Genomic DNA, 27,148 nt, shown 5'->3' on the forward strand with positions numbered 1-27,148 from the left:
TTAGAGACCTAGAAGGGGAAAAAGGGGGGGGCATAGGAAAAGGAAGAAAATATTTTTAGTGTTGTTGAGAGGTTCAGGAGGGTCAATTTGGTTTAGCATCAAGGAGGTGATGGTCTCAGTGAGAAGAGTTCCAGTGGAGAGACTGAGGCCAAGGCAGACTGCAGGGTAACTAAGAGGTAAGTAGCCAGCAGCCATGCCTAATTCCTAAATAATACAAATCCCAATTGCCATTTAATAACAGTTCTGATGGCTCAAAGACTCATATATTAAAAAGCAATAAGGTCATTAGGAAAAAAAATCTTTATGTAGGACAATATGGGCCAAGGATATAAAATTATGTCCATTTAACTGGTGCAGTTGAGGAGAGGGGAGCAGATCCCCCTGAGAGCACAGAGTAGATGCATATTTGATAGCCGTCCCTTTAGGGGCAAACCGATGTGCCACAGAATCTGTTCATCGCATTAAAGAGTTGTTATGGACATTGTTCCTGAAGGGCAAGGACCAAACTTTATTCATCTCTGTATGCTGTCAAATAGAAATTCAACTGAGTAAAAGATCAACTTAGCTTTTTAAGGTGAATGGTAGCATCCTGTCTAGCAAACGGAGACATGCTCCTGGGAGCTGTACAGAATTAAAGGTTTTTGTAGGAAGGAGGGTGGGAAAAGGAAATCATTACTGAAAGAAGAGATAGGATTGTTTCAGGCCGGGTCACCTTCCCTCAGGGAGAAGGGCAGGGGGTCTTCGAGGATCATCTCATCTACCTTTGTGGGCATCTGCCTTTGTGGGCGTCGGGGAGCAGGGGGAGAGGGGAGATGGAGATGACGTCACCTGTGCTGAGACGGGAAAGTTCCTGACTGACCGGTTCAGACTAACCGGTTCAGACTACGTTTTGGAGCGAGGTAGAAACTGTACCTAGGTAAGAGAGTAGGGTCCGGTTTGGTGACTCGGCCTAGCATGAGGGACTCCATTTTGGGCCTGTGGTTTTCTTTTAAACAACACCAGGATCAAACATTAAGAATTGCATAACACAGTGTTTATCTACGAAAGAGCTGGAGGAACCTGAGAGGGAGAACCCAGGAAAGATGAAGGAGAGAACGAAATCCAACATGATGTGGTGATATGGAAGCCAGGGAGGAAGTGAGAGATGCAGGGCACAGGACAAGAATAGGACACTCCCGTCCTGGAACACCTTTGACCTCTGACTTGACCCTGGACTTGTCCTTCCATTGGCCGTCTTGTGCTGTAGGAAAAGAAACCCTCAGTTTCCTCCTGGGAAAGTGGAAACGGGGTTGGATTTTATTACGTCTGAGGTCCCTGTTCTAGCCCTGCAGCCCTACATCCTGGACGCCTCGCGCTCCAGCCCGGCGGTCGCCTAGGAAACCAGCACCATTTCCGGCAGAGCAGTCACTTCCTTTGAGGCCCCGCCTTTTTTTCCCCCCGCGGGCGGGCGCTGATTGGCCCGTATAAAAATGCGCCGGGCGCGCGCTCACCTGAGCTCGCGGTAGCCTTTGCCGGGTTTTCCGAGCGCCGCGCCTCAGTGGCCGAGTCCCGTTTCCCGCGACCCGTTCCTTGGCTCGCCGCCCGCCACCCTCACCAGCCCGCCGGATCGAGCCCGGCGCCCCGCTCGCTTATCCCGGCAGCACGGAGCACGCTGCCATGAAGCCAGCGTTGAGTACCGGGCCGCGGGGCCGGGGCCGGCGTCTCCTCGGTCTGCACCGAGTCCCGTGCTGTCCGGACCGCGGCCTCCCAAGTGGAAGCTCCCGCGCTGGGCCGCTAAGGAGAGCCCGGCTGGCGGGGACCGGTCCGCGACGCGTCCTCCACGTCCCCACCTCCCCTCACGCCGGAGTCTGGCGTCCCGCCTCGGGCCTCCAGAGAGCGGAAGAGCCCAGCCCACGTCGGGGGAAACGGGGAGCCCAGAGCCTGGTGGGCTGCCGTCAGCTCGGGTTCCACCCGCCTGGCTCCGGCGCCGCCGCCAGCCCTTAACGAAGTGGCCCTTTCCCGCCCGACCACCGGCGTTTCCAGGTTGCACTCTGACGCTGGTGGTGCGGGCAGGGGTCGCCTCGTGGGCTGTGCCCTGGTATTGCGGGCACCGGGCGGCCTCCGTCCCTGGAGGGCCTTGGTCCCCCGCGAGCGCGGCGTGCTCTTCCGAGCCCAGCCCAGCGGCCCGGAGGTCGAGACCATGTACTGGGGCGGGGGTCCGAGCCGGCTCACAGCCCCGGCCCGCCCCCGAGCGCCCAAGCCCGTGGTGCATGAGGTCCGGACCGCTCCTGCGTAAAGCAATACTTTGCCAAGGCAGCCGGTTTTCTGAAGGGGCCAAAGTCAAAATCTTTTATCTTAAAAAAAAAAAAAAAAATTAGCTTAAGAAAACGCACCGTGATATTTTGTACTGGAAACACTTAATTTGCTTGTTTCATTTCGGGCTGTGTTGCGAAAATATTTTAATAATCTAAAGTCCACGCCAGTAATTACACTTAATTTTATTGTTAAAGGTTTATCTGCACTATAGATAAATGTGGGGGTTGCCTTGGAGGAAAGCCGCATACTTTCGTGAAATTGGTGAAGTCAAAATATCTTTTTCTTTTGATTCCAAGAGAGCAAGAAATTGCAGGTTAGAGACTAAATTTTGTTTGGAGACAAAGGATGATAAACTTGGAGAAAACAATTGTTCCTTAAAGGCGTAGACAGATCTTGATGAAAGAATCAAGTGGGATTTTCCCCACCTGCTTTTTTATCATTTGGTGAAGTTAATCCTTGTCAGTCTGCCTTGGCAATGGCTGTTGGAGCAGTGTGTGTGTTTGTGCGGGTATGTAAATGCTTTCAAGATAAGGGTGGTCAATTACCTGTAGATTTTTCAAACTTATAATGCTTCACTTTCTGTATAGTCCTTCCAGAAAAAACACAAGCTGTTTTAAATATAGAACTATTATCTAGTACTGAAACCATCTCCTGAAACCAGTCTTGCTTACTTTTGCGTCATATGCTGCATATTTTCTTCTAATGCAGCTTATTATGTTATTTGGGGTGTAATGTTTTGGAACTGCTAAGGGAGAACTTTATAAATCCTAGGAAGGTTGTCTCTATATGAATTATAGGTGAGGTTTTTTATGTTATTTTTGAACTGAGTATTTTTTAACCTATGACCAGGTGGACTAAGACATCCAGGAAACTTCAAGGAAGAAAGGATCCCAAACAAGTCTTAAAGACCCAGTTGGGGTAAGGTCTCCCTATAAATTTGTGTGTGTGTGTTTTCTTCAGTCCTTTTCTGTCTTCTGTGTATACCTGGAAGAGATGGAGATGTGGAAGCATAGTCAGAGAACATTTGGTGAAATAGATAAGGCTGGTTCCAGCTTTAAAATTTTGTTTCTATGTGGGATTCATTAGTCTAGTAAAATGAAGTCTTTGGTTGTCAACTGTATAACTCCTGTAACTAATCATAATTTGAAAAGTTAGATAATGAAAAATATTCTTTACCTGTCCTGGAGAATTCTTCCTGCTTTCTCAGAAGGCAGGGAACTTTCTGCTTGGATGAGCATCCTCTCCCATCTTCAGGGCTGTTAAACAGTAACTGATGACACGCTTCATAAAGATGCTGGTGTAGAACAGTTTAATTCAGTCCAATAACTAATCATAATTGCATGTATTTCATGAATTTCAGTCTTGGGAACTTGCTTTTAGAGGCAGATGGCAAATAAAAGAAGGTTGGTTTATTCTGGGATATTTTTCTCTCTCTCCACTGGCACTGGAATGTGTCTCTTGTTCTAAGTTGAGGGAACCAGGTACTTTGCACATACAGCTGAACAATTGGTCATTTATTTGTATATTATTATGCTTATTTGTATATATGTATGTGTTATATTTATTTGTATATTAAGTGTTAAGCGGCCAAATTTTATTTGACATCCAGTTTCAAAGAATTCTAACAGCTTTTTAAGTAATTTTCATCGTATGATGCTGTTAATTTTAGAGATCTTTGTATTAGTGGTTGTATACAGCTTTATTCAATTGGTGCCAGTATAATAGTGAAGAGAAGCTGTGTGATTTGATGCTTTTGTTATCCCAAGTTTGTTTTAATTGTATGTGTATTTAAAATCCCTTGTAACTGATACATCTGTTTACATCTGACACTTTCTGGTAGCAAGTTTTGGTTTTCATAGCATTAAGTTTATATAAGTCTCTTCTGTTGAGAGATCAAGTGTCAGATGAATGAATGGGAAGCTTAAATGAAAAGTAGTCAACCTTTGTTCTGGAAGCCCCCTCCTGTAATTTCAGGTGTACTGTAGGGTGCGGCCATTGAGCCTTCCTGATCAAGAGTGCTGCATAGAAGTGAGCAATAATACAACTGTTCAGCTTCATACTCCTGAGGGTTACAGACTCAACCAAAACAGAGACTATGAGGAGGTAATTCCCATTGGAACCAAGCTGTTTTTACTTGAGATGTTCTCTCCTGAAGGGCTTTAACATTTTTTACATATAACACAATTGACGTTTCCACTTTTTTTGAAAAACTTGTTTACTTCCCTATAACCACCAAATATAAAGTGTGGCTAGGCATATGTTTGGTATACTTGAGTTTAGAGGATTGCTTTTATGAGTTAATTTCTTATACTAGATTATTTATTTTAGATTAGGGATCATTTAACGAATGATTGTGCTGGGTGGCTATACACACAGACACATACACATAGATAGAATTTCATGTGCAGATTAGCAGTAGGCATTGTGTATTTGTATGAAGTGTTATTTTTAGTAAAATCTTGAGCAAAGTGAGTTCAGTTCAGTTCAACAAACATTACATGAAAGCTGCAGGGCAGAAGGAGATTTTAAAAAATAAGTAAGGCACAATCCTTGCCTTTACTGCTGAGTTGGGGGCCCAGAAGGAAGACAGACCAGTGTGCTGAAAGAGAAGGACTATGGGAATGCAGGAGGAAGCAGTGATTCAGGCTGTTGTCTCTACTTTCAAGCGGCTTTTCACTCTTGTGCACCCTGCTCTTGCAAGCTTGTCAGAAGCCTGCCTACCAGTGGGCTCTAGACTGCTCATATTGGATGGACATCTCTTGTCCTCATAATCTGTTTCTTAGCAGGACTGTCCTTCCTGAAGCCCCCTCCTGTCTCCTGTCTAAGTCTTCATGTTCTTGGCTCTCACAGGCCACTCTTTGTGGGCTCCTCTTCCTTTTCCAACCTCTCAGTACTGGGGTGGGCTATACCCAGGGCTCTCTTCTCTACACTTTCCCATGGCTTTAAATGTTGGTTATACAGTAATTCTGGAGGGTTTTTTTTTTTTTTTAATCTTCTGCCTAACCCTTTACTCACCTCTAAATTTGAACATCCACTGGATGTCATATATGCATCTCAAATTCTGTCCAAAAGAACTCTTCTTTCCTCCCTCTAAATAATTTCCTCCCTTGTCTTCTCTCAATAAATGGTAGCACCATGTGTGCTCATATGCCATTCATTCACCAGTACATTCTATCAATTTTGCTCCAACATGAAACTGTCCTTTTGTTCCTATCTCTACTGCCCCCACCCATCTTAGCCTTGCTTAGCCAGGACTAGTAATTCTCAAATGATCTATAGTGAAGGAACAGCTCTTTAAAATTTTCAGTGCATCATGACCGATAATTTCGTGCTGCAGCTTTGCCATCTGAATTAGACCACAGAGAAGTGATTCGATAATCTGTTCAATAAACTGAGCCCAGTGATGTCATACTGGGATGTGGCAGCCATGTCAAATGGCTACAAAAGTTTCTAAACTTACTCCGGATTCTCTAATTCTCTCCTCCTAGACAGGAAACAAAACAATTCTCAGAGGGGCGCTGGTTTGCTGACCATACTTGAAATCTAACTGGACTGCTTCTGCTCTGAATTTTACTCTCCATTTTCCACAGAGCCACCAGAGAGATCTTTTAAAGTGTAAATCTGATCTGACCCATTTCCTGTTTAAAAATTTTCAAGGTGGGGGCGCCTGGGTGGCTCAGTGGGTTGAGCCTCTGCCTTCGGCTCAGGTCATGATCTCAGGGTCCTGGGATCGAGCCCCGCATCGGGCTCTCTGCTCAGTGGGGAGCCTGCTTCCTCCTCTTTCTCTGCCTGCGTCTCTGCTTACTTGTGATCTATCTCTCTCTCTCAAAAAAAAAAAAAAATTTTTTTTTCAAGGCATAAAGTCTTTAAACGAGCAAAATTCTGCTTATAAGCATTTGTCTTCTATCTATTTGTCCACGGTCATCTATTGCTAGCCATCCAGTCCTTTGAGTTCCTTGGATAAACCCGGATCCTGCTTCAGGGCAGTTCTCTTGGTGTGGACTTTCTCCTGGCTCTTAGCACAGATGGCTCCTCATCTGTGGATTTCAGCTAAAACATCACCTCCTCAGAGAGAGTGTCAGAACTACCTTATCAGAAGTGGCACCCTTCCCTACTTCTGTCCTGGTCTGCCCTTTATGTGCTTACTTGATAGCACTTAGCACATCAAGAGATTTGTCTCTTTCCCCTGCTATAATGTAAGCTTCAGGGGGATATGCACCTTATCTGTCCTGTTCCCCTTTCAATGAATATGGATGAAGCATGAATGAATAGTCTGGGAAGGCTTCATGGAGTGGGCTTCAAAGATGTCAAATAATTGAGAACTGCCTTACTGTGAAGAACTTCATTTCTCTATTAGGGTTCTCTCTTAGATTAATCTCCTATGTATAAGTACATCCCCACCAGAAATCTTGGTGGGGATTAGCAGTTCTCACTGCCTTGTCACAGAAGGCAGTGCTGGCCTGGGAATGGCTGGGATACCAGTCAGCACCGGAGGATTGGGCAAGTTCCTCCTCTGGGTCTTGGTTTTCTTATTGGTAAGAAGGGATTTGTTCACAAGAACTTGGAGGTCATCTGACTGATCTGTCAGCACTATTTTATGTGTATCCTTTCCGTTCTAAGATTCTTTATTCTTCTTGTGAACTCTATAGCTGTTTTATAGGATTGGGGTAAGACCTTCCACGAATTAAGAGTTAGCCTAGGTAAAGTAGGTGTGTGATCTTTAACAAGTTATAAAATGAGCATAATAATTAATAGTATGTAATCGAAGGTAAGAATGAAATGATTCACTGCCAGGCTAAGGCAGTGCTTGGCACATGTTGTGTTAGTGTATGTTTGAGTACTAATCTATCCATGTCCCCTTTGAGGGGGACAAAACTGCTAATTTTAAAAACACAAGGCTCATGATAGTGATATCTGTACAGGTTGAATTTAACAACAAGGGTATAAAACAGAAAAGAGGGTACTGCTTGACAAAGGCTATAATCCATAATAAATTCTAGTGAATGCTCATGTAACAACTTAGTGCTGACATCCGTGAAATAAAAGCTGCGACATCCAGGAAGGTTACAGAAATAATTGCAATGTCTGTAATACAGAAAAACTAAAAAATAACAAAGACAGTGTCGCGGCCGGCGCGACAACACGACCAGGGTCGAGAGGGTAAGAGGATGGTGAAATGAAGACGAGACACAAAGAGATGGGGACAGGAGGGGCAAGGTGGATGATGTCCAAGCAGTGCCAGTTTATTCAGAAGAGTGCTCTGGTATAAGTATCGTACAGAGAAATCACAAGGAAGCAGTGATCCATTGCATTCTTAGAATAGTTTCCACAGGTTCCCCTTAGAAGGTTTCTTAAGGCTCATGTGCAAACATCATGGCACCAAGAGGGCTGCTTAAAGATGAGTTCCCTATAAATAAGTAGACAGAGAAGGGCCAAAAGGGCATCAGGTGCAGTTTATGGCCCCTGCAGGGACAGCAAGTCAAGTTACTGATTCACGGCTTTAGGCCTGCATGTCCTGTTCCAAATAAGCCCCAGAGGGTAGTCGGGCAGGAGAGCTGAGACCCATGGCACAGGCCCATTCTCAAGCACCTCAACTTATTAACCACAGGATTGCTTTAACCCTTAGGTTTCAAGGAGGCGCGAGTCAGGGGCTGGTTTGGTTCTCTCTCAAGCTACTGCGCGGCCTCCCACAAGACAGAAATAATAGAACTCCAGCCTCTGGACAAATAGGACAATTTAGTTTACATGAAAATATATTCATATATACCTCAGTCCCCAATCAAATTTTCCAAGTAGGAGTTTGGTAATAGTTTTGGTAATATAGTGTTACAATAATCATATATTGATAGAGATTTGATAATTGAAGTACTGATTTTTTTTAAAGGTCACAATTAAAATTTATTTCATAGAAAAACTCAGATGAGATTATATTTACAGTTCATTTCTGATTTTAAGACGGTACACCAAATCACTTGATTTTATGCTGCTATCGCATTTTAAAAGAGCAAGAGGTAAATTAGTATATGGAATAATGCTTGATGATTTTCACAAGTCTGTGACTGAGTCATGATGATTTTGATCTTTGCTGTCTAAAATCAGCCTGAGTCTGTGAAGCATTAGTGGACTTAAATCTTCTACATTTTGCTTATAAGGGGTATAACTTGAGTTATGTCATGACTTTAAGGGTTCCAAGTTTAAAGACTTCATTTTGTTGGGGGGGTGTCTAGATCTTAAATGTTCACTAAGAAACATCTGAATACATTTAAACAGATGTATTTCTAGCTTAGAGTGAAGTTCCATTCATATGCTTTTTATTTTTTTCCTTCTTCACAGACTCAGTATTCATTTATAAAAGTATTTGGCATTCATACCACCCAGAAGGAGCTCTTTGATGTTGTGGCTAATCCTTGGTAGAGAACCTCATTCATGGCAAAAATGATAGGATTATTGAAGCTTTTGTTACATTTTCTTGTTTGTCCCCCTCTGCAAAAAACTTTTTTGATACTTATATATTTGTTTGTTTGCCTTGAATTCAGATTTGTTAGGGTGGCATAAAACCTACTTTTTAAAATATTTTATTTTTATATAAGTAGGCTCTAGCCTGGGTGTGGAGCCCAGCCAGGGGCTTGAACTCACCACCCTGAGATCAAGACCTAAGCTGAGATAAAAACTTGGAAGCTTTACCAACTGAGCCACCCAGGCGCCCCTACAGCCTGCTTTTTGAGCTCGTTAATTTTAATTGTTTCTTAATACAGTGAAGAAATATTAAAAGTGGAGGACTTTTTTTTTTTTTAATTTATTTATTTGACAGATCACAAGTAGTCAGAGAGGCAGGCAGAGAGAGAGAGGAGGAAGCAGGCTCCCTGCCAAGCAGAGAGTCCAATGTGGGACTCGATCCCAGGACCCTGGGATCATGACCTGAGCTGAAGGCAGAGGCTTTAACCCACTGAGCCACCCAGGTGCCCCAAAAGTGGAGGACTTTTAACATATAACCCAGCGTGACCTTCAACATATAAGTCCATGTGACTTGCTATATTGTAGGTCTCCTTTTCACATATGGTGTGACAGGAAGTGGAAGAACTCACACAATGACTGGTTCTGCAGGGGAAGGAGGTGTACTTCCTCGTTGTTTGGATATGATCTTTAACAATATAGGGTCATTTCAAGCTAAACGATATGTAAGTGTAATTTTTTTTTTTTTTTTTGAGTTGTGACTATATCACTTGAGGGTATAGGGACCAAGAGACCTGTGGATACAGTAGTGTTAAAGGAAAACTAATACATTGGATACATTCTGAAACCTTAAGTAGTATGTTTCTTATGTCTTAAATAAATATGTCTTATGTCATAAATATTCTTACATCTTAAATATGTCTTAAAAATAATAAAAATGTTTATGTCTTAAATATGTTTAAAAAAAACTAAGTTAAATTCTTAAAAAAATCATGGTCTGATTTTTACCCCCACTTCAGGTTTTTAAATCTAATGATAGGAATACCATGAATATACAGTGTGAAGTTGATGCCTTGTTAGAATGGCAGAAAAGAGAAGCCATGCCCAATCCAAAGACTCCTTCTAGCAAGTAATTACATTCAGTGTGACACTGGCCTAAGGGGAACACTGTCTGGTGGCTTTCTCAGGCATAGGGAATGACGAACATGAAGGGTAGCTGGTCTGACAGTTGACTGTAGTGAGATCAAAGTTGAGGAATGTTCTTCATTAAGTTTATTTGCTCAGTTCTGTTTGGTTTTGAGCACACGGTCCTTGAAATACTATTTAGAGAAGGTGCCACTTTGGGTGGGAGAGTGAGGACACGGCAGGTACTGTTGGCTCACCACAAGTATGAATAGACTGCTTGCAGTGACAGGTCATTTAACTTAAATCTTTTAGTTTCCCCTTGGGATCGTTTACTGTTGATGCTCTCTGTCAGAACAGACTTTTTGGCTTTTTTGTTTTTTCAGACGACAAGTAGACCCAGAGTTTGCAGATATGATAAATATACAAGAATTCTACAAAGCAGAAGAGGTTGATGAAGATAGTGTCTATGGTATATTTGTCTCATATCGAAATATATAGTAATTACATTTATGATCTATTGGAGGAGGTACCGTTTGATCCCATAAAGCCTAAGTAAGTAGCAAAGAGAGTCCCTTGTCAGCTGCTTAACCTTGGGGAAGCCACTTTACCTCAGTGAGCCTTAGTTTTCTCAGTGATTAAATGGTGATAATGCCTTTGTTTTCCCAATGAAATATAATGTGCATATATTTCATACACATATTAATGCGCATAATATATCATGTAGTTGGTGTTCAATGCATAGTTTTTGTTTTTTTTTTTAAGATTTTATTTATTTATTTGACAGACAGAGATCACAAGTAGGCAGAGAGGCAGGCAGAGAGAGAGGGGGAAGTAGGCAGAGAGGCAGGCAGAGAGAGAGGGGGAAGCAGGCTCCCTGCGGAGCAGAGAGCCCGATGCGGGGCTTGGTCCCAGGATCCCGGGATCATGACCTGAGCCGAAGGCAGTGGCTTAACGCCCCGCATAGTTTTATTCTTAACCAGATATGCGGCTATATTAGGGAACCAGTGGGTTAAGGCATCTAAAGAGAAGAGAGACCTGAATCCTCATCTTAGACATTACTTTTGAGAACTCTTGGCCTTGGGGCTGTATTTTGAGAAACACTGTAATTGCCTAAGGAAGTGTCCTATGCACATGGGTTCCCTGGAGTTACCTTTCAAGAACCTAATGCTTCGTGTTGGGAGTTTGTAGCCATGTTAACCATCTGCAGTTGCTGATCGCTATAGGGCGGAGCCCAAAGCTGTTGTCTGTACGACTGATACAGATCTTTCATCACTGATTAATGTGAAGTGAAATCTGTAACATCATTCCACCAGAGTTAAAAGACAAATCCTTAGATTTCCTTGGGTCTTCCAGCTCAGACTGAAGAGAAATGAACAGCCTGGCCTCACAATCCATGTTTGTGCCAGAGCAACTTTGGAGTCTCATGTCATATTAGTATCTTGTTCTTAAGGTGATGAGGTTTTTTTTCTTTCTTTCTTTTTTTGGACAGACAGAGATCACAAGTAGGCAGAGAGGTGGGCAGAGAGGGGGGGAAGCAGGCTCCCCACCAAGCAGAGAGCCTGATGCAGGGCTCGATCCCAGGACCCGGAGACCATGACCTGAGCCCAAGGCAGAGGCTCAACCCACTGAGCCACCCAGGCACCCCAGTGGTTTTGTTCTTAAGCTAAATGCTTATCTTCAACGCTGTCTTTGTTAGGGCCTCTCAGAACATAAATAATATGAAGACTAACTGAACATTATTGGAGAAATAGCTGGATACTTAGAAAACCATTAGACTGAGAACAGGTTTAATAAATTACATTAAGCAATTTATAGATTACTTCCTTTCCCATTTGTTGTGTGTACCCATTTTCCTCAACTTTTTTTCTTTTTTTAAGATTTTATTTATTTGACAGATCACAAGTAGGTAGAGAGGCAGGCGGGTGGGGGGGGAGGGGATCAGGCTGCCTGCTGAGCAGAGAGTCTGATGCGGGGCCAAATCCCAGGACCCTGGGATCATGACCTGGGCCGAAGGCAGAGTCTTTAACCCACTGAGCCACCCAGGCGCCCCTTTCCTCAATTTTTGTGATGTGATTCATTGCTACCAATACATTTCACTTTTTTACACATGTGCCACGTTTCTGTTTGGTTTGTTCTAAAAGAGATTATTTTCAAAGAAGCCTATCTTGGTTTTAGTTTTACAAAAGGAAGACTGATGAATGTGCCTTGCATGCCTTGTAACCTTTCTGGTAGCTCCTTGAATGAACTCACCGGGTGCATATTTGGCATCGAATTCAGATTTAATTGGTTAGGGTGATTTTTAACCTTTTTTTTTTTCTTAAGTCTTTTTAAATACGATGCAGAAATACTACAAGTAGAGGTTTTTTAAGCACCGACTCACTGTGACTGTCACTACTGTGGACTGAGCCCGGCTGCCATAGAAATAGTAACTTTCACCTTATTCCTTTAGTAAGTGGAACAGTTGCAGCATGCCCATGAGAAACACAGATTTTGTGTATGTGATGACGTTGACTCTTTTCTTAAGGAGAAGGGGTGCAGTTATACCAATGGTTGGCATCTGTGGCATGTTTGCATGTAGGTGGTTTTTCGTTGGCACTGCACTGGCTGCTACCTCTGAGCCCCTCCCTGCTGCTTGGGGAATCTGCCCTGTACTGAGTCATGGTGGCTGACACACATTTCCACCCCCACTGCTCACCAAACTAAGGCTGAACAGGCGGCACCCTTTCTATCCTTATCCTACCGTGCAGATCAAAACTTGACCAGCCACTTTGAAAAGATTGCCACTCCTGGTGTATACCAAACTTTCTGAATTTGTCTTTTGCTGACTCTGATGTGAGAACGAGCTCTCTGTTCAATTTTTAAAATTAGGGAAATGCTAGATTTTGTTGCTTAACCTGTGCATGTGGTGTTGCTATATGTAATACTGTTTTGTTCTCTACTTGTTTAGTGTTTTGTGTGCTTTATTAGGACACATTAGAGCAAAGCTTCTAGAACAACATGGGTTCCTGTGACCCTGTTATGTAACTAATCCGGGCTCTGTACCCTTATACTTATCTAAGTTTCCTGGTTTTTTGGAGCTCTTGCCTAGGCCTATTCCCATTGTAAGAATCAATGTCATGTGGCCTGCCAGTTTAGTCGTAGTCTTAAGTTGAGATATTAGGATCTCATTATTTAGGAGACTGATGTCTTTTTCTTTCTCACAGACTGCCACAATCTGAATTGCTTCGTGAAGATAAGAACCATAACATGTATGTTGCAGGGTGTACAGGCGTAGAAGTGAAATCTACTGAGGAGGCTTTCAAAGGTTTCTGGAGAGGTTAGAAACCAAGCTAAAGTTAGGAAAATCTGAAACAATAAATAAAATCCTGAGAGTTGCCACTATAATTTGATGGCAGTACTATTTAGTAGAAAGCACGTATACTGTAATGACTGAGTTCAGGTCTGATCAATGATGTCTCTGTCATCACAGGCCAGAAAAAGAGATGTATTGCTAACACACATTTGAATCGTGACTCCAGCCATTCTCAAAGCATGTTCAATCTGCTCCCCTGGATACAGATGGAGACAGTGTCTTACAGGTAAACTTGTACTGTGTGGAGTTTTTCTTTCTTTTTTTTTTTTTTGGTTGTTGTTGTTTTTTTTGAGTTTTTCTTGTTTTAACTGAACCATTAGTTTTTGGAACTAGAATTAAATCAGGGAAGTTTGACTGCAGTGAAGACTATTCTAGAATTATTAAATGTGGGTGATGACTTTTAAAAATTGTTCCATTAAAGAGTGTAGTTTTGGGAAGCTGGCTATTAAATCTAAGAACCTGGAATTGTGCTGTGAAAAAGGTTTACAAATCTTTATAAATCTCTTTAATAGAGGAGATAAAATGAGTATGAGTCATTATTTTATCTCTGAAGATTCATTTTGTATGTGGGAATTCAGTTAATGGTTTTAAAATGTCAGCGGTTAACTTTCCAGGGTAGATACAGTTTAGGAGATGACAATTCTAAATTGTTCTTCTCTCGGCTGATAGGCCAGTAGGCCTCCCATCTGCTGATCATCCTTTACTGCTGGGCCTGTCACACTACAAGGCTTACATCAATTAGTAAAAGCACTTGCGCCTGAATAGGAATCATTTAATAACTTTGAGCTATTAAAGTGTAATTCCATTTGAACCTCATCATGAAGGTTTCCGCATGGCATGAGGACATGGTACGACAGCATACCGGAGACCACCAGGATTCGAATTCTGAGTCCTATTAATTTGTTAGCTGTCTGATTGTTATAAACTCTTAATAATCCCGTGTGAGGATTAAAGCAGGCAATGCATGTAGAATTCTTAAGCCAGTGCCTGATTTACATAGAGTAGGTACTCATACTAGCTAGAAAACACTTGTAAGTCAAGCCTCCATATACACTTGCTGTCCTTTGAACAAACCTAATATTACAAATCAGTTATGTACCTCTTTTCATTTTTTACACAATTAGAGTATTATGAAATTTTTCAATTATAAAATTGTTAAGTATCTGGTTATAGAAAAATTTAGGATAGGCCTGTTTTAGAGTCACTACTTAGCAGACACAGATTGAGATCCTGCAGTGAGGCATTGTGCAGGGTGCTAGAGATGAGAACATTGGTTGAGAGGCAGTCCTTGCTTTCATGGGGCTTAGAGTATAATGTGAAAGACCAGACAACAGGCAAGTCATCGAGACTACCATGAGTATACTGAGCTTATGCTCTTAGCAGACTCTTCCACCAAAACCTGTATTCTTTGGCCCTACTGTTTTGTACTGTACAAATGTGATATTTATAAGACTTACTAATTTGTTGATTGAAATATATTTGAAGAACACTGTAAACCAGTTATACCTCATGTTATTGTAATTACGATTTTCTCTTCAGGAAAAGGAACAAATCACCAGTTGTTCCTGGTAGATTTTGCTGGAAGTGAAAGAATGAACTGGAGAAAAGCAGAAGGGAACAGATTACATGAAGCTGGTGAGCACAACATAGTACTGGTTTATTGCTACAACTTCCAAAAACTTGCAATGCCAGTCTGTCACATGCTTATTGATAGGTGGTTGAAGCATAATTGTCTACAATTTTGATAATCTGGAGGCTAAGTTTAGTGGTCATTGCTGTTTCTTTAGTAATGTTGGTTTGGTATCAGTATGTTATATATGTTATATATAAAATATGTATATATTATGTATACATTGTATAATATGTAACATAATATGTATATTCTATGTTACAATACACTGAAGAATGAGGGTGATTAAAATAAATATAAAGCAAGTTATATTCATATTGTATCTATTGCCAGTAAAGCACCAGATCCTTAAAATTAAGTGATTTAACAGGTATTCAACATTCATACTCGTGAAAATTGGCTTCTGGAAGTGGGAAAAATCTTCGAACACAAAAGCAAATTGGAAGTAATCTATGTTGGGTTTTTAAAAAATCTTTTATTAGTGTAGCCATTTATGTTATGGTTTACCTAATAGCATGTATGGAATATGTACTGTGTGCCGGTATTTGAACATTCACTTGGTCTGGGGATGCATGTGAGGGAAAGTTTAGGGGGAAATTCATGTAGTTGACACTTAAATTGAGTGAGATATTTGGAAGCCAGGGTTAAAGTCATACTTGACAGAGGAGGCAGCCACTTGTAAACTGAGAGAATATGGCAGGGTCAAGTCACTGAAGTGAGAGGGTATGGATTAGTGACCCATGACAACAGGTGGCAAGACCATGAGGACTCTTGTCTATCATATTAAAAAGTCCGAATTTTGTCCTAAAGGAATAATGGTGATTGCCAATTATTAAAAGACCAGTGTGTATCACAGTATTTACTATGCATGGGCTCGATTTCTTGATTCTGACCTTTCAGGATTATGTCATACCTATTTTCAGATGAGGAAATGGGTTGGGAGAGTTTACGTAATCTTCCCAAGACCGAGCCTGATTTTAAACCAAGGTTGGCTGGATTTTCAACGCTTGTGTCTTTCTCTTGTTACGCAGCCTCCCCTGAAAGGAAATGAATGTTCAGAAAGATTGTTTTCCCATATAGAGAATTAATGTACTGAGGCAGGTCTAGTGTTAGGAAAAGCATCTGGGAGCCTTTTGCAGTAATTCAGAGGAGCAATCATGTGCCCTGGAGGCAAGGGTGGGAGAAAAGGGAGAGCTGGTTAGGAAGTTGATCTGCTTGTGGAGAGGAAGCAAGAGGAGGGCAGGTCCAAGATTGTGGCTGAGAAAGCAGTCTGAGGTGCAGGTGTGGGCTGTTGAAAAGTTGGTGTTGGATGTGTTCAGCTTAGTCCACGGGAACTGCCTAGTCACTGGATGTACACACATTTGGAAGGAGAGAGATTGGACTGGAGGCATATTAGTTTAGGTTTTGCCAATATTATGGAAGCAACAGGGGAGATGAGGATTATGAGCAGTGTTGATATGGATGGGCAACAGCTGAGATAAAAACAAGGGCATGAGCATGGGAAGAGGAGGAGACTCGCTGGGGCACAGGAATCTAGAGGAGGTGGAGTTCTGAGTGATAAAGGTTTGGGGTGTGGGCATAGCTGTGCAGCTCACATGGTGAAGACAGATTGACTGGAGTTGAGGGAGCGGAAGTCCTCTGGCAGCATGTTAGAGCAGTCCTCACCAACACCAGAATGACCCAGGAGCAGGCATGCTGGGGAACATGGAAGGGCAGCCGCTAGGGACTAGGAGAATGTTGCTGGCCTCCTCTGCTCAACATTCTTATAAATGTCAGGCTTCAGAAAACAAGCAACTTTTGCTTGTGCTGCAGGGGGAAGCACTATCCTTCTGACAGAGGATAATCCTGTGAGGCTTTGCACCTCGGCTGCAGGGTAAAGCCCATGGACACTTCACAGAATATCCCTGAATGAATGACATAAAATATGTAGGATTACAAAGGAAACTGATTAGATGGAAATGTGTTTTTAAAAGTTTTTATTTATTTATTTGAGGGAGAAAGAGAGCATGAGCAGAGGGAGGGGCAGAGGGAGAGGCAGAAGCAGACTTCCACTGAACAGGGAGCCTGGTGCAAGGCTCGATCCCAGGACCCAGAGATCATGACCGGAGCTGAAGGCAGATGCTTAACTGATTGAGCCACCCAGGTGCAACCTACCCCTTCCCTTTTTAAAGTAAGCTTCACACCCAGCGTGGAGCCCAAGGTAGGGCTTGAACTCACAACCCTGAAATCAAGACCTGAGCTACTATCAAGAGGTGGATGCCTGGGGCGCCTGGGTGGCTCAGTTGGTTGAGTGTCTGACTCTTGGTTTCAGCTCAGGTCATGATCTCCTGGTCCTGAGATCGAGCCTCATGTCAGGTTCCACACTAGCAGGGAGTCTGCTTGAGATTCTCTCCCTCTCCCTCTGCCCCTCACCCCACCTGGGCTCTCTCTAAGATAAATAAATCAGTCTTAAAAAAAAAAGTCTGATGGCTGGCTGACTGAACCACCTGGGTGCCCCCCCACTAAAAGTATTCTTAAGGCACTTGTCATTGTAGTAATTTACATGCTGCTTTATTAATGCCTTAATTAAAGATGTATCAGTAGGTCTTATAACTATGTAATTTCAAAGTAGTGATGAACATAATTATCTGTAGCACTGTAAGGTGCTGTAAAATTACCTATGATTCGTACTGACAAAAATCACAGATACCACTATGTTTTGGCCTACATTCATAATTGAAAGGAAATGCTATTTCAGAAGTCTGGAAAAAAATAAAAGGTATAATTTATTTCCCATCCAGTATACAGACTTCCTGAAATGTACCTCTGGGCAATATGGACCCCAGGTTAAGAAATGGTAATGAGAGAGAGATGGGTAGAGCTCTCTGTGAGAGGTGTGAAGACATACGGAAGTCTGGTAACAGGAATTTGGGCTCCAGAGAGCACAGTGGAAGCAGAAAGGAGTTGGGGTCAAGGAAGAAGAATCATGAATCATGGGACATTATGGAGACAGATGAGCTCTGTGTTTTGAGAGGTGACCGAGGATGAGAGCACAGTGGGAGTTAGCTGATGTTTTGGGGGGTCTCTGCAAGTGAGCTCTCCTGCATCACTGGAGGCTTGATGAATCAGTCAGACTTGCCGTGGCTCAGAAATCCAAACAGGAGTGGTCAGAAGTAACAGCTACATTGCATTAGTAATCCTTGTTTGGGGGCACCTGGCTGGCTCAGTAGAGCATATGACTCTTGACCTCAGGGTTGTGTGTTCAAGCCCCACATTGGGTGTAGAGATTAAAACCCAAAAACAAAAACTGAACTCCTAGTTTGGATGTGGAGGGGACAGAGTTAGTTGGAGACAGGAGCCCCTCTGGGTGCCGGGGGCAGGGGTGGGTGGGACTTCAGTGCTGATGAAGCCTGACGCTTTTGAGATAATATTTTAATATGAGGATATTAAACATCTGCATTTAATATACTTTTTCACAGAATTCAAGATTTGGAAGAAACTTTATGGGCCATGAAATATATAATGGTGCATTCCATGGACAGTCCGTTGATAGAATCTTTGAAGGATGGTGTTAACCCCCTCCTGAAACACTGCTATTAATATACTCCTGAAGTACAGCCAGGCCATGTGGGGACATCTTCTTAGACTGGGCCACCAAAACCCATTAGTTGTAATTTCCACATAGTATTTCAATGAAGTGGGGAGTTTATAGGCAGACAGACCACATTGTAGCTACTGTATTGTTTTCAAATATCTTTTGTTTATATTTTGCTGTCAGGTAACATTAATCAGTCATTAATGACGCTAAGAACACGTATGGAAGTACTGAGAGAGAACCAAATGTATGGAACTAACAGAGTAAGCAACAGCCGGTCATCATTTGCAGATCTTTGTTTGTGTGCGTTCTTGTGCCTTATATATTTGGGTTTGAATGTACGTACAGATGGTTCCATACCGAGATTCAAAGTTAACCCATCTGTTCAAGAACTACTTTGATGGGGAAGGTAAAGTAAGCATGATCATGTGTGTGAATCCAAAGGCTGAAGATTATGAAGAGAGCTTGGTAATTTTGATGTATTTATCGTATAAAGTCTCAGCATTTCTATGGTGAAAACAACTATTTTGATGTGAAGAATGACATTTTAAATATTTTTAAAACTGATTACAGAAGTGAACTAATGACCAATTAATTATTATTTCATTGAATAATTTCTGAAAGACTTGAATATGCTGATTTATAAAACCAAAAACCCCCTCCGATGTGTTTTATGTCAGGCAAGTCATGAGATTTGCAGAAGTGACCCAAGAAGTTGAAGTGGCAAGACCAGTGGACAAGGCAATATGTGGTTTGACGCCTGGGAGGAGATACAGAAACCAGGCTTGGGGAGGTCCAGTTGGAGATGGTAAGATTTGTGTCACATCATGTGCATGCTGATGTCTGTCAGTCTCTCTTCTTAAGATTGATTTCACAGTAGAGAACTACTTACTTCCCTTCCTCTCAAGAACCAAGTGCAAAGAAAAGGAAAAAAAAAAAGAACTAAAGTATAAATGAGTCTTCCTTTGTTACATACTATAACTTATTTTCCCCACTTTTTTTTAAACTCATTTTTAAGGAGGTATGATTGTGACAACTTAAGAAAGCACATGGCTCACTGAACTGGGGGTTCTAATCACAAGTGTATCAACTTGTTTAAATAAGCTTTCTCTCCTGTGTAACTTCTTGTAATTTTTTATAATTCAACGCAGAACCACTGGTTACAGAAGTGGTTTTACAGAGTTTTCCACTTCTGCCGTCCTGTGAACTTTTAGATATCAACGATGAACAGACTCTTCCCAGGCTGATCAAGGCATTAGAGAAAGGCAGATGATGATTGATGAATTTCACAAACAATGTAAGGGCCAAAAGCAGTCTGCAATCATTTCAACTCCAGAAATTTTAACAAATTTGAGTTCTTTGGTGGGGCAGATATATATATATATATATATATATATATATATATATATATATATATATTTATATTTATATTTATATTTATATTTATATTTATATATTTATTTGACAGAGATCAGAAGTAGGCACACAGGCAGATCTTTATTTATTTATTTACTTATTTAGTTAGTTAGTTAGTTAGTTGACAGAGATCAGAAGTAGGCAGACAGGCAGTCAGAGAAGGGGGGGGAAAGCAGGCTCCCTACCGACGGAGAGCCAGATGCACGGCTCCACCCTGGACCCTGAGATGATGACCCAAGCTGAAGGCAGAGGCCAGACCCACTGAGCCAGCCAGGCGCCCCCTGGTGGGGCAGATCTTAAGGAAGGCTTATCTGTTTCTGCACTTAGTAGTCCTGAAAGGACTGTTAAATTAGACTGACAAGGAACTTTCCCGCAGCTCGTAAAACAGAAGAAACAGGTAGGTGTGTATTCTCTCCCTTTTTTAAATCTACAGAAATAGACACAAAGGAATAATAGCTACTTTGCTTTTAGTTCCTACTAGTTACTTGGAAAGCACTTCGTAAATATTACATCTTAATAATGTCTTTGGGCAAATGATTTCATCTTCCATTTCTTGGCCTCCCTATCTGCAAAATGAGGATTTTAACTGTTCTTACCTCAGAGGATGTTGTGGCAATGAGATAATATGTGAGAATCATGTAGAACAGTGAATAGCCTGGTACTTACAAATGCTCAGTGAGTAGGTCTTTGGTTTTTATCATCATCAATTCATTTGAATCTTAAGAGGAAAGGTGTGAGATAAGTGGAATCTATATCCCCATTTTGAAAGGAAGAAATGTGCTCAGAAAAATTGTCATATAACTAGTAATTGGTGTTCCAGGGATTTCAAGTTGCATCCAGCTGATCCTAAATCTGTTATTTCTGTTTTTGCAGTTGTTTTGAACCAAGTTACTTACCTGTAAGGGCTGACAAGGGAATGCCGTAGCGCAGAATGAAAGACTCTCTTTTTCAGTAAAAACCAGCTTTTCTAGGAATATCTCTCAGAGAGATTCAGAAACCAAACTCTTGATTTCTTTCTTGACTTGTTTTCTGCTCCAGGCTGTCATGATTTGCTGAATAGCTACATACTGGTTAATAAAAGTTGATTTCACTGGTTATTTTGGAATTGGAGTAAACTTGGCCTGCATGCTTTGTTTCCACTATTACATTTAAAGCGTTCAGAGTTTGACAGTGCTGTTTTAAATAAAACTACATGCAAGGAAAACTACATGAAAAAGAAAAGGTGATCTCAGGACAGAAATTGGAAATAGAATGACTGAAGAAGAAAAACAAAACTTTAGAGTATAATGTTTGTTTTGGCATGATTTAGTGGATGTGCGTGCTGGCTGGTTAGCACTGCTCTCTGACCTAGCTGTTCGCCCTCCTGGCCTTTCACCACTGCTTACTGGGGGAGAGGCAGCCCCGGCTCCCTACTAATCTGCATCTCACCCCAGAAGAGAAGGGATGTGAGTGAAGAGCTTTAGAGGGGTAATGTACTCTTTAATTTTCCAGTTAGGCTTTATCAGTTGGAGAGAATGTTCTTGGACCAAACAAGTGAGTTTCTAGAGGGCTTTCCTGAGTTTAGTTCTGGTTACAACTTGATTTTTGACTTAGGACAATAGGTTTGTTTTCTCTATATCCTTTAAAGGGTACCATTCCTTCTGGACAGAAGCTCACTGCAACCAATACAGTGTTCTCTCTTCTGAAAACAGCCTAAAAAACAAAATTCAGGGCAAATTTTAGGGGAAAATCATTTTCACATGAAGTCAGAGTTTTGTCTTTTTCTGTGAGGCCCTTGTTTAGAAGTTCTCACTTCTACGCATGGAGGTAGGAATTCAGATAACATTGTAGAGGGATTTCTCCATGATTTTTCTTTCCACAGCTATGCCTGACTTTGTTCAACATCAGGTCACTTTTTAAGAAGGGAAAATTTCCTGGGTTGCTGGCAGTGTGGGCATCTTTTGTGGCCAACTCTATCGCCCACGTTCTATAGTAGCAATGACTTAGCATCAGCAGCTGTTGCTTGTGATTACATAGGGGAAATGCTTCAGTTCTCCAGACAGGAGAACTGAAAGTCCTAACTGAAAGTTAGGATCTTTGTCTGTGACCAGGCTGGAAGGATTTGGCATGTGACAGACTGTTTAATTTGCTTCCAGTTATACGAACAGGAGACATCTGAAAAACAAACAAACAGGAGACATCTGAACCACTGAGTTGTCTTTGGAACTATGTCCTGTAGTGAAATGCATTTCCTTAGACTGAACGTGCTAAATTTAACTTTCCCAGATTTACATGATAGTTGACTAGAAGCAACGAGTTTTTAACTGTATGACTGATACAGACTGATTTGATACTACATTTTTAGTTTGGTTTTTGGAATCTTTATGAAATATTTGAGAAAAAAATAGTTGGTATGTTTTAGCCATTATTGTGTTTGAACTTGTCAAGAAGTTCTACTTGAGATTTTAAGATCTCAAATAGTCAGAAGTACTTCATTTATAGTCTCTTAATCATTTTATACATAGGGTTCTTATTATATCTTATGTTCTTTAGCATTATGTACCATAAAGTCCATTAGTTTTTTACTTATTGTCTTTGTATATGGAGTGTTCTGTGGAAGTTTAGAGCTTTTACTGACCTCATTTGAAGTTTTTAACATAGTTGTGGACCTAACAGATTACAATAGGAGGCACAAATAATGGTTTTGATAGAGAGTGTAAAATGAATGGTCTTGAATACCACCTACACAGGAAAGCCTAGCAGCATAGCCAGAATTTTTTCTTAACATTGTTTTGTTGAAAGGAGAGCTCCTTGGTGGAATGTATACTAAACAAGTGGTATTAAAAGATGTTTGTTGGTTGTGTGGTTAAATACAAAGAGAACATTTAAATTACCTGAATAACATATTTAGCTTTTGAAAAGGTTTATGCATTTGTTTTGATACTGTCATCAACTAATGTAGCCAAACCTGCTGCAGTTCTAATAATACCCTTAAATTAATTCTGGGTTATGCTTGTTTCTTGATTCCTCTTTCATCCTGATCAGAACGCACCACCAGTTCGTCTCCACCACAGACAATCTCGCTCTGCAGGAGAGACAGATGGGTAGATCATAAGCCTGCCTCTAACATCCAAACTGAGAGTCATGCAGCCACATGTCCCTCCTGCCATCACAGTATCTGCTGCAAATGAAAAGGCACTAGCTAAGTGGGAGAAGTACATGCTGACCCACCAGGAACTAGTCTCTGATGAGGAGATTGAAACTAATCAAGGTAAAAACAAATTGACAGAGGAGGAAAAACATACAGAAAGTCAACTTTGCAAAAAAAACCACTTAATCTTCTCTTCCTCTGATGACTCACAGGCAGGGTCAACAAAGATAAATGGGTATCGATACAACCTTTTTGTTTGTCTGTTAGAAAACTAAAGGAATTGCTCAGGCTGTAAATCTGCTAAACTCTGACTAAGTCAGCTGCTCTCTAGTGAACGAGGCTCAGGTCCTCAGAATTCTGTTCGAGGAACTCCAAATCTATAACATACTGTAGAGTTAGTTTCAGCCACTACTTTAGAAGCAGATCCAAACAAAGAACTACCATTTGTCAGTTCCAGATAAAAAGCGCACGTTAAAATGTGATCAACATTTCTTATCACTGAGCTACCTAGATCCCTTTCCCTTCCCTAGCCTATGGAAAGATTATCCTTTGATCAGAGTCAGTGAATAATCAGAGAAAAGCCAATTAGAAAAAATTTAGAGGATGGTTCTTAATTATAACCAGAGTTACAAATAAGACTGTAAAATGAGCGGGGTGGTATATCCAGAGGAAAGTATAATGCCTTAGAACATTTAGAAATTTCTGGTAGATTTCTTGATCCTTGGTGTAGTTTTTAAATTATAGACTGAACAAAAAGGAATACATATTTTTTGCAATTTGAGAATGTTACTGATTTTATTGCACTGGACTTCTTTTGTTTACTGAGAGAGAATTTCTGAAGTACTTTAATAGCACAGTCTGAAGCACTTGTGAATAGGACTTTCCTTACTGTTTGATGGAGAATCCTAAGTTCAGTTTGAAATATTTTTATCATTCAGTTATATCAAAGTATAATGCTGATCTTTCCTGTCTGCTTCAGGGTGATGTTTATAAAACAAGAGGTGGTGGACAATCTGTTCAGGTTATGGATATTGAGACTTTAAAATAAGAATCGCCAACTGGGTGAGTGATCATCAGATGTATCTCTTCAGAGGGCTACAGACTTGTTAGCTGCTGCTTCTTGCAGAACACAATATCCTTTAAGATGTAGCATTAATTAACTGAAGGAATGTAGTGATGTCCTATTTCTAGTATTTTTCCTATTCTTAAATGCAAAAATGATTGTTGCATCATGTTTCCCCTTTTTCCAGTTGAAAATGAAGATCTTCTACAGCAGCACATGCCCCACCAGATGGTAGAGTCCGAAGGGACTGATGTAGAAACCAAGGTAAGGGTAAAAATTAAATATGTCTGCTTCATAAAAGTTAGGGCAACCTATTTTAACCCTCCTGGCTCCAGTCTCAGAAGCAGCTGAGGTCTGATCTCAAATTGCCAGTGCAGCCTATAGGCCTGTTCTCCACAAACCTGCCATGGTTCTCATGTTTGTTTAGGTCTGCTCCTTATAGGAGTTCTCTTGTTCAAGGTCCCTGGTTTCAGTGTAGAGGGACAGGACCAGAGATTCAAGTCAGAGGGCATCACTGTAGAACAATTATTCACATCAAATTGGTGGGGATCTTCACAGAAGCACAAGTTCCCTGTGGAACTGTTACTCATTGTGACTCCTAAAGGGAGGTTCTTCTAGAGTGAGTGCGGGAAGGGTAGGTGGTGTTAGAAGGCCAAGCTCTGGCCACTAACCCTCTCAAGGAAATTACCTGCATGACCTCTAGAGACCTTTCCAGCTCACCATCTTTTGTGGCCTATGTCAAATAACCTGCACATAATCTGTTAACACAGCTGTCTGTGCTGCACTAGAAAGCAATGTGGGATCCCACCGTGGATGAATCCATCTGAGCACAACTGTGTTTACAGACTATAGAGGAGCTGACCTTTTCCTCTTCTGTAATTTTCTTACCCGTGTTCTGTGGCTGTGGAGATGAGAGCAGGATCTCAGCTGGGACATGGATATCCACATCATGCACAACCCAAGTGAGTTCTGACTAACTAGGCCTTTCTGTGTGCGTGCTCCCTCCTCCAGTATTTCCACTATCACCCCATCTCCCTACCATCCACTTTTAAGAGGACATACGTGGTTTTTGTTTACCCCTTGGAACAGCTGGGCCCTCTAGCAGACTGCAGCAGCAGGGCTGAGAATGTCAGAAGGCTCGGTGAGAGCTATAACCAGAGGTAAAGGAAGATTGTTCATGCTTATTCACACTTGGCTCGTGCTCCTAAAGCTCTCAGAGGCGGACTGAGATCACCTGTAAGGAGGGAGGCTGGAGGCTTTAGTCAAGGATGACATCTCTTCATGTAATTCATTTCTCCGAACTTGCCTCTTGATCTCATTATAGTGGTAAATGTTCACTAAAATAAAACAGAATAGTGGAATTTATGGTAGGGGAAGGAATCTCACCTTTCCTTCTGTTAAGCACATACCCAAGAGTCTGGTCTACTCTTTTTCCATATTAATTTACCCCTTTCAAATGTTTACCTATACAAGTCTTTGTGTCCATTTTTAACACATATTCCTTAAGCAAGTTGCAAAGTCACTGCAATAGGATGCAGGCAGGAATCCTGCTCTTTAAGTTTAATAGGGGATACCCATATTTTATAACCATTACTTGCTTTCTCAGGATTTGGACTTTCCCACGATAAAACCTGAGTTCTCGTAAAGCCTTTCCTAGGAGATCCAATTGCTATGAATGCAAAAGTCAATACTAAATGCTGGTTTTCAAATTGTAGGCACAAGAAACCATGACCTGACAGTCTCAGTAACCAAAGAGCATTTTCATTTGTGTTGGTGATTTCTCCAAAGTCATGCCAGGAGTCTTCTGAGTCACCTCGCAGCTTTGTTGAGTATCACAGACCTCAGATACATCATACACTGGTGCAGATCAGAGATTCCCCCTATGGTTCCAAAGATATCTAGGCTTCAGCACACTGTTTATATTCTATGCCCTGCCATGTGAACTTTTCCATAATGCTACTGTTCTGTATATATCTTGTATACTTAATAATTAATTTGCACAAGTGCTTTGTGCTGGGTGATGAAGGAAAAATATGTAAATCACTTTTGTGTGACTTTTCCTGCTCTTTTCTGAATACTTTTTTTATAACAAATGCTGCTATAGATTAGCTTGCAAGAATGTACTTTAGATGTATTTGACAATTCAAACTTTCAAAATAAGGATGTCAGTAACTGGCCAACACTAAAGCCATTTTAGGAAGTTGTTTTGAATTTTGTATGTATATATCTACTTTCCAACCTTTAGATAAGCAAAGAGAACTGAAATAAACACTAAGAAATACAAAGTTGTGTGACAGTCATTTAACACATTGAGCTAATGTTCATTTGTTTTTCTCATGTTGGGGCTACCTGTATTAAAGCACACAAAGGAACAGTTTCAAAACAGGGTACTTCTGCCCAGGGACCCATTTCTTCTCAGCAGCACAGCTTTGAGGAGGGACCTCCTTGACTGGGGGGAGAGAGGAAAGGGGAACACACAGACAAAATTATCAAAGGACACTGAACGAACAGTCCCTGCTGTCTGCTTTAGGATTTCAGTAGGAAGTCCGCACAAGGACCTCTGGGAGTACCCTGTTCCAGGCTCCTTCCCCCTACCAGCCTGGAGGCAACCCCAAAGCACGGTGATAAGCCTACACTTCTCCTCACCCCCCACCTCTGTTGCCAGCTTCTGGATTGGCTTTTTTAAATAGGCAATCCTGAGTGCTGCTCCAGAACTAGCTCAACTGGGGAGAAGCCAAAACCTGAGCTATTGCACCACCTTCTGGGAAACAAAAGAAAGGTCTGCAGTGGCCACTCTGTTGAACTATACCAAAGTAGACAACTGAGGACAGTGTGCTATTTCAGCGCGAGGCCAGAGCTACATCTAATTGGGCACTATAAAAACCACGGTGATACGGAATCACCAAACATTCCCCTGCTGAACCAAAGGTGCAAACTACTGTGATTTAACTGAAAAGCAATTCAAAATAGCGACTATAAAGAAATCTGATGAGCCTATAAGAAAAATCATGTGATTCAATTTAGGAATAAAATGATTGAACAGGAGGTTTTTTTTTTTTCTTTACCAAGGAGTTTGAAATCTTAAAAAAAAAAAAAGCCAAATTCTAGAG

At 41.4% G+C, this 27,148-nt stretch overlaps 1 long non-coding RNA gene across 3 annotated transcripts; it reads left to right on the plus strand.

Moving 5' to 3' along the window:
- Window positions 1-1,498: 1,498 nt before the first annotated feature.
- On the plus strand, window positions 1,499-26,311 carry LOC308345367. 3 transcript variants are annotated; one of them, XR_013967058.1, is made up of 13 exons: window positions 1,499-3,213; window positions 4,270-4,398; window positions 10,257-10,342; window positions 13,077-13,189; window positions 13,343-13,451; window positions 14,765-14,860; window positions 18,613-18,732; window positions 19,110-19,237; window positions 22,870-23,095; window positions 23,955-24,037; window positions 24,226-24,302; window positions 24,809-25,000; window positions 25,754-26,311. It is a non-coding gene; the product is annotated as an uncharacterized lncRNA (long non-coding RNA). The 3 variants fall into 3 exon arrangements; XR_013967059.1 differs by having other exon boundaries at window positions 18,613-18,692; XR_013967060.1 differs by lacking the exon at window positions 18,613-18,732.
- Window positions 26,312-27,148: the final 837 nt, after the last annotated feature.

This window comes from Martes martes, assembly GCF_963455335.1.
Source record: "Martes martes genome assembly, chromosome: 7".
NCBI lineage: Eukaryota > Metazoa > Chordata > Mammalia > Carnivora > Mustelidae > Martes > Martes martes.